The 8586-nt window shown below is 46.4% G+C and overlaps 1 pseudogene; it reads right to left on the bottom strand.

The window, feature by feature from the left end:
• Window positions 1–6694: 6694 nt before the first annotated feature.
• On the bottom strand, window positions 6695–6807 carry LOC137774310 (small nucleolar RNA SNORA70; annotated as a pseudogene).
• Window positions 6808–8586: the final 1779 nt, after the last annotated feature.

Here is an 8586-nt window from a genome sequence, read left to right as displayed (position 1 = left end):
CTGATCTCGCAAAGGGCTCTGTAGCAAGGATCGCCTGGCAGCATCCACATTTGACCCACATGGCCAGGCTTTTATGCCCCTGGCTGGCTCAGGTGCCGCATGTGCTGGCGTCCCACCTTGGGTGAGGCAGATGTGAAGATGTTCACGGCTTGCGTCCTGCAGCTGGACAAGTTCTTCCCCAACGGGACTCTGGACCGCTCAGTTCCACGGGTGCTGCACAAACCTGTAACATGCTGATGCCATGTGCGGGGCTGCAGCTCTCAGCAGGGCTTTACCTTCCCAAACTGACAAGGGTTTGGTTATTCCCTTCACCACTTCCAGCTGTGTGGTCTGAGCACAATTACCCATGAGCGAATACATTGTCGGGATTATGTTGAGCAAATGTATCTTTTAGATCCATTTATAAGAAAACTAAAAGTTTTTTATTTTACCTTTACTTATTCCTTCTTTGATGCTCTTCCTTACTCTATGTTGACCTGAATTTCTGACCTATATTATTTTCCTTCTTAAAGAAAAATGTCTTTTAGCCTTTTCTTGCAAGGCAGATCTACTGGCAACAGATACCCTCCATTTTCGTTTGTCTGAGAAAGCCTTGATTTCTCTTTCACTTTTGAAAAATAGTTTCACAAAGCACAGAATTCCAGGTTGGTGGTTTCTTTCAACACTTTAAATACTTCACTCCACGCTCTTCTTGCTTGCATGGTTTCTGAGAAGTTGGATGTAATTCTTAACTTTGTTCTTTCCTAGGTAAAGTGCTTTATCCCTCACTCTAAGCCTCTGATTCTTTTTTCATAAAATGAAGTGTCCACCTCCCCAGATCCCAGGATCAAGGCCTTTTAAGAGAACAATCGATCAAGTCCCCTCCCTCGGCGACTCCCTGTTCCCCGACTTAACCCTCAATGGTGTCCCGGAACTTCCAGGGGTGTTAGCTTCCTATTGCTGCTGTGCAGATGACTACAACGTTAGTGGCTTCAAACAACACACAAATTCACTGCCTTCTAGTTTTGGAGTTCAAAAGTCCAAAATGGATCTCTCTGGACCAAGATCAAGATGTCCATAAGGTCCTTCCCAGAGGCTCAAGGGGAGGATTCATTTCCTCGCCTTTCCAGCTTCTAGAGGCTGCTGTTCTCCTTGGCTCACAGCCCTGTCCTCTGCCTTCAAAGCCAGCAGTAGCTCGTTGAGTGCTAGGTGCTGACTCACCTGCCTCCTTCTTCCACATTTAAAGACCTCAGTGATTACATAGGGCCCACTTGGGTCATGCAGGCCACTCTCCCTATTTTAAGGTCAGCTGATTAGCAACTTAATTCCATCTGCCACTCAATTCCCCCTGACCATGTAACAGTACATCCACAGGTTTCAGGGATTAAGACATGGCCTTTTTTTTTAATGATTTTTAAAAATTTATTTTATTGAAGTATAGTTGATTTACAATGTTATGTTAATTTCTGCTGTATAGCAAAGTGATTCAGTTATACATATACATACATTCTTTTTTTTAAACTTTTTATTTTATATTGGAGTACAGTTGATTAAAAATGTGTTAGTTTCAGGTGTACAGCAAAGTGATTCAGTTATACGTATGCATGTGTCTATTCTTTTTCAAATTCTTTTCCCATTTAGGTTGTTACATAATACTGAGTAGAGTTTCCTGTGCTATACTATAGGTCCTTGTTGGTTATCCATTTTAAATATAGTAGTGTGTACATGTCAATCCCAAACTCCCTAACTATCCCTCCCCCCGACCCTTCCCCCCCCCGTAACCATAAGTTCATTCTCTAAGTCCGTGAGTCTGTTTCTGTTTTGTAAATAAGTTCATTTGTGTCAGTTTCTTTAGACTCCGCATATAAGCGATACCATGTGATATTTGTCTTTCTCTAAGACATGACTATCTTTGGGGGAGCCTTTATTCTCCATCACACAGGGCAAGGTCAGAATACCCTCTCCAGGGTCATCTCCATACAATACAGCCAGAGGGGACTTTCAAAAATAAGTCAGTCAGTCATCCCCTGTTTACACACCTCCACTGATAGTAAGAAAAATATCTTTTAACCAAATCCCTAGGCCTGGACTGTCTGGCCCCGGCCTCCCCCTTTGACCTCATCTCAGGCCACTCTCTCCTCCTCTCTCTCCTCCTGACCTATCAGGCTTCAGACAGTTCATCATCCCCCCCCCCCGCCCCCCACCGCCCCAGCCTCATCCTGCTGCCTGGCCTCTGCAGGGGCTGTTCCCTCTGCAAATGTTCAATATACCTCAGCCTCCCAGTCTTGGCCTAAGTGTCGCTTCCTTGGGGAGGGCTCTGACCTCCCTGCTGAGGCTCTCCACCTCTCCTCCCTCTGCATTTGCTATGACTTAACAACTAATCACAAGTGAAAACTGCCACGGGGACAGTGTGGTAGGTAGATTGATCCCCCCACTTCAAGCTGTCCACATCTAAATTCCAGAACCTGTGAATATGTTACCTTAGTGGCAAAGGGGCTTTGCAGGTGTGATCAAGTTAAGGCTCTTGAGATGGGGCGATTAGCCTGGATTATCAGCGGGGGCGGGGGGGGGGGGGCGGCGGGCAACGTAATCCCAAGGCTCCTCATAAAAGAGAGGCAAGAGGGCTTCCCTGGTGGCGCAGTGGTTGAGAATCTGCCTGCCAATGCAGGAGACACGGGTTCGAGCCCTGGTCTGGGAAGATGCCACATGCTGCGGAGCAACTGGGCCCATGAGCCACAATTACTGAGCCTGTGCGTCTGGAGCCTGAGCTCCACAACAAGAGAGGCCACGATAGTGAGAGGCCCACGCACCGCGATGAAGAATGGCCCCAACTTGCCGCAACTGGAGAAAGCCCTCGCACAGAAACGAAGACCCAACACAGCCATAAATAAATAAATAAATAGATAAATAAATAAATTAAAAAAAAAAAAAAAGAGAGGCAAGAGAGTCAGAGATCAGAAAAAGGAGATGGGAGGACAGATCAGAGGTTGGAGTGATGGGATACACTTTGAAGATGGAGGATGGGGCCACAAGCCAAGGAATGTGGGTGGCCTCTAGAAGATGGAAAAGGCTAAAAACAGATTCTCCCCTGAGGCCTTGAGAAGGAACCAGCCCTGCCCACACCTAGATTTTAGACTTCTCACCTTCAGAATCATAAGGCAGTACGTTTGTGTTGTTTTAAACCACAAGTTTGCAGTAATTTATTACAGCAGCAAGAGGCAGCTCATCAAGACAGAAGCTGAGTCTGTGTCTGCCCAAGCCTGGGACAGTGCCTCCTATAGAGCAGGGGCTCAATAAATCTTTGATGAGTGAACCCAGCAGCTGCTAGTGAGTAAAGCACCCTGCGGACAGATGGTAACAGCCCCCAGCTCCTCACTGCCCTCCACATGTCCGCTTCCTCCACCATCGCAGTTCTCGAAGGATGAAATGCGGGAAACACTTCTCAGAGTCAGCATAGGAAAGATGAAAAAGGAAGGCTAGAAGAACAGGCTGCGATGTGGGGAGGGACCCAGAGATGCTGCCTGGCCTCCTAGTCTCGAGCCTGAAGGGACCACAAATCACAGCCCGGATGCCTCTGGTACCAAGGAAGAGGCTGTCCTACAGTGAAGACTTTCTCAGGTCACGCAGCCCATGGGGCTGAGCAGCGAGAGTATCCAGGGCGTCTGACTGGGAGGGGGGTGCCCTTTGAGGGACACAGTCACAGGCTCACAGCAGGGAGCCACCTGGCCAGGCAGAGGCTGCCTGGACAGGCTTATGGTGCGGGAAACCTCTGCTGTACTGGATGCACAAATAAATGAAGTTCATGGCTACAATTCTGACAACTGCTTCTCTCATAGGATAGGAAAGCAGCGAATCAACAGGTGTGAGTGTGACAAGAGGCGGGTGGGATGGAGAGAATGAACTGGAGGGGGCAGGGGTTTAAGGAGGGAATTCAAATGTATCCACAGTGTTTATTTCCTTAAAAATAAAAGAATCTGGGGACTTGCCTGGTGGCGCAGTGGTTAAGAATCCGCCTGCCAATGCAGGGGACACGGATTCGAGTCCTGGTCCGGGAAGATCCCACATGCCGCAGAGCAACTAAGCCCATGAGCCACAACTACTGAGCCCGCGTGCCATGACTACTGAAGCCCGTGTGCCTAGAGCCCATGCTCTGCAACAAGAGAAGCCACCGCAATGAGAAGCCCGTGCACCGCCACGAAGAGTAGCCCCCGCTCACCGCAACTAGAGAAAGCCCGCAGGCAGCAACGAAGACCCAACGCAGCCATAAACAAATAAATAAATATATTAAAAATAAATAAATTAAAAAAATAAAAGAATCTGAATGTAGCAAAATGCTAACATGTGTTAAATCTAGGAGTGGGTTATATTATTCTGTCATTCTTTCTGTGTTTAAAATATTTCTAAAGGTATAAAAAAATGGAGAAAGAACTGCTCTCTGATGTGATTTCATAAATGAATCACACAAACCCTCCATCACACACACACACTGGTTTCGACATAGGCTCATGGTCCATCCCCCTCTCCCTTTCCTCCCATCACTAAAATAATTTTCTCTGTTATGTACAATTTATATAATCACAGTAAGCAGTCAGGGCTTTTAGAAAATTCCATGAGTTTTCTTATCAATTTAATTATTTCAGCACATTGTTCGTTAATTAACTTTCATTGAGTTGATGTACTTTTATAGTCCAAAAAAGGTTTTTAAGCTCAACAAAAAAGATTTGTAGAAGTCTTGAACATAAAATTGCTTGTTTATATTGAAATTCTAGATTTAAGAATATTTATCTGTGTTTTCCAATCTCCCTGCCAGCTCTCACCCAGACATAAACTCTTTTAATATTTTGTATGTTTCCTTTCGACTGCTTTCTTTTAAGTGCAGGTGAAAATATGTGATTTATACAAATTTGTATTCTTTGTTCCCCTTTAGACAGCACCATAAGCATTTTATCCTATCATCAAGAATGCTTTCTAAGTGTAATTTTAGTGGATCCTCCACATTCATTTTAATAGATACCATGAATTGTTTACACACCGGCTCCTTGCCAGCATTTTGCAATATTCTGGCATTTCCTTATCACTGTAGTGTGAGGCAAATATGTTTGGGTGTGAGCCTCTGACCCCAACTGTTTTTCTCATGGCAGTTTCCTAGAATTGGAGTTCCTAGGCAAAAGGGCACACAGTGTTTAAGGTTCTTGACATCAGCTGCTAAACTGCCTTCCAGAAAGGATGTAACAGTGTGATATGGCCACCAGAGAGAGTCTTTGCTCCAGCCAGCTTGGAGAGAATTTAGGAAACCTATCTCAGGGGTTTAATTTGCTTTTCTTTCATCGTTAGTGAACTTGAACTTTTCCCCACAACTGTTTTGAGCATTTTTATGTCTCCTCTTGCCTATCCATAGTCTTTGCTCACGTTCTCTCTGGGGTCTGCATGTTCTCCCCATCACGGGTGTCAGCCCTTTATCTGCTAAAGACAGTATCCTTTTGTCTATTCTATCTTTGAAGACCATTTGCCCCAGTTCACCATTTGCTTCTGCCCCAGGTAAACAGATCTTGGCTGTGATTCTTTGGATTTGCCTGTCTCTCCAGGTTTTGAAGTGGTTGTTTGCCCTGTGACCTCAGTTCTGTGATGGGTCCAAGAAAAGTCACCGACTTTCAGTTTTTTAAAGCTTTTTCTTAAGGATGGGAGTAATGACTTCCAGGTTCTTTACATGTCAGAGCTGAAACCAGAAGAGATTTATTTTTTCAGGAAATTTTAAACTCTGAATTCAATTTCTCGAATGTTAGAGGACCATTCAACAATTAAAGAAGTTGAATTTGTAATCAAAAGTCTGATAACTTTGATCTGCTTAAAAAAAATGCTGTCTGGATGATTTTCTAGATCTTAATCCTCTTTCCATTAGCACAAATTTTCATTTTAACCTAAAATGTATTTCTAGTTTGTGTGTCTAGTTATGTATTTGTATCTTCAGTACTGACCACTAGAATATGGGCGCAGTTATTCTGACTTTGCGTCCTTAATCACCATATTCATTCTGCGTATTTTAGCGTATTTTCTTATTCTTCCGTTTGAAGCTTTAATTCCCTTTCCTTTCTCTTTTCTATTTGCTTTATGACTTTGCTGATGGAATTTTAAACATGTGCAGATGGAAGTGAATGATCCCTTGTACCAATTGCCTTTGAGAGTGGCCTGACATGGCTCCTTTGGATTTTCACCAACATCAATGAAAAACAAAACAAAACAAACACCACCACCACCACCACCAACAGAACAGCAAGACGACTCTTTTTTTTAATTTTTTGACAGGAAAGTAGGATTTATTGGTGGGCACGAGTAAGGAGGGGACAGCGCCAAGGCTCTCGCGAGCGCAGGGCCCGCCATTTGTCCAGGGGGCAGCAATTAGGGATGTATATGACCCCACAGCCATCCGGGATGAGCCACTTTTCTGCTACCATGTTTTCAAATTCATCTGCATTAAACTTAGTAAATCGCCACTTCTTGGAGATGTGGATCTTCTGGCAGCCAGGGAACTTGACCTTGGCCCTTCGGAGGGCCTCAATCACATGCTCCTTGTTCTGCAGCTTGGTGCGGATGGACATTATGACTTGGCCAATGTGGACCCTGGCCACTGTGCCCTGGGACTTTCCAAAGGCACTGCGCATACCCGTCTGGAGCCTGGACTGGGAACAGCATGCCAGTCATGATGTCCACTGGAAAGGGCTGTCTCCGAGGTCCCTTAGGGCAACAGGCTGCATACACTATTGAGGCTGCTGTTTGCAGCCATTGCGCACTGGGAAGACAACTCTCAACCACTTTCCTGCTTTGCCATATTTACTCCATTCAAGGGCTGGATTCCCTTTGTATCCGCCTGTGGAGGGGCATGTAGCTGGTGCTATGATTTAAACATCGCGCTGGGGGCTTCTGGAGGCAGGTATCATGTCCTAACCAAGCGCTCCTGGTTTCCCTCTTCTGGACTGTAGCACAGTCGGGCACACGGGACAGGAGCAGCGGGGCAGCGTGGGCAGCTTGGGGCAGTCGTTTCAGCTCTGGTCTAGGGACAGTAATAATCTCTGGAGGTCCCCTATGCTTGGATTTCCAAACCAGGCTGTATGTTTAAAGCACCCAGGAAACTTGTCGGATCCAGATTTTTGGCCTCCATGCCAAGAGAATCTGATTCCGTAGTCTGGGCCTCAGAACTTTTAACAAGACCCTGAGGTCGTTCTGCTACATTACCAGTTTCAAAAACCTTCAATCCAGTGCATTCATTGGTCTCCAGGAAGCAACCACCTATACAGGTCTCAGAACCTGGGAGTAGGCTTCTTTCTCTGGAGATCTTTTTTAGAAAACTACTTCTGGTTACTCATCCTGGTGTTATTCAATTCATGAACTTCCCTGAGCAACTCATTCAACCCCTGAGTCCACAGCCAGCTCCGGAGCAGGACACCCATGGGGACTTGAGTCGAAGCAAGACATGAGAAGTTTGAGTTGATTTTCCGGGTGAGCCGTGTGAATGCTATTGTCGCATAATGGATCCCCAGCTCCACAGCCAAGATCAGGATTTTAAAAGCAGCTGGTGGAGAAGCTGTTTTCACCAGAGCCAGGCCTGTGTTTTTCCTTTGGTAGGTGATGCCCATGGTTCTGCCAAGCAGGCCAGACCCTGGCAAAGCAGTGGCCTTCCCCATCTCCCACCAGGACCTCCCTTGCTCTAACATCTCCTTTTCTGGCTCTAAGTCCATTTCTCCAGCCTTGCCTCATTTATCCCCCGATTCCCGAGCACAGCACCCTTGTCCCAGCATTTGCTGGGCAAACTCCCCTGTCCAGAGCAGAACTTCTCATGATGGTTTTTGCCAACAGCCTGGAACTTGTCAGACGAATGAGTTTTGCGTCTTTCTTACCCAGCCTTAGTCAAACCCGCTGAAAGCAGCAACCACTTTAATCTCTCCTGTACCTTGTCCTGCTCTTGACCTGCTGGAGCAGCTGCTGTCAGGAGTGGCCAAAGTTTACCTTGGCTTTACTGCACAACTGTGTGTCCAACTGGCCCAGGAGCCCAGGAACGGAGTTCCAGGAAAGTGAGAACGATGACCTTCTTAGTCCTTTCTGAGATGCGTGATTCTGCCTCATGAGGGTTTTCCTTCTGTACTTCTGACCCTGCTTCCACGGTGGAGCAGAGCTGTACAGGCCCTACAGGAAGCAGGGAGGCCAAATTCCACGAGACCAGGTCACTGGGTGGGTCTGCCTTCGAGACCAGGTCACCGGTGGGTCTGCCTTCGTCATCCTCTGGGAAGTAATACATTGCATGATCCTGACAACTGCTGAGAACCTGATATTCTTGGAAGTGCATTACCTTTCAGCAAGTGAGTGGCCCCACCCCACCCCTACTTTCCTTTTCCAAGGCCCTTTCACAATCTGTCATTCCCACCCCACCAAGGAACAGGGTGCTGTCTAGGGCCTTAGCACTTAGCCATTCCTAGGGTAGGACAGTCTAGATTGGAAGGTTTGTTTTCTTTCAATCTTACGCTCAGGACTATCATGTACGGTTGTAGAGTCTGTGCACTGCACAACTCCGTGGGATGCCATTTACACAGCCTGAGGCGAATGAGGCAAATGCCC

Source organism: Eschrichtius robustus, chromosome 12 (genome assembly GCF_028021215.1).
Source record: "Eschrichtius robustus isolate mEscRob2 chromosome 12, mEscRob2.pri, whole genome shotgun sequence".
Taxonomy (NCBI): Eukaryota; Metazoa; Chordata; class Mammalia; order Artiodactyla; family Eschrichtiidae; genus Eschrichtius; species Eschrichtius robustus.
This window is presented reverse-complemented; position numbering and strand designations above follow the sequence as displayed.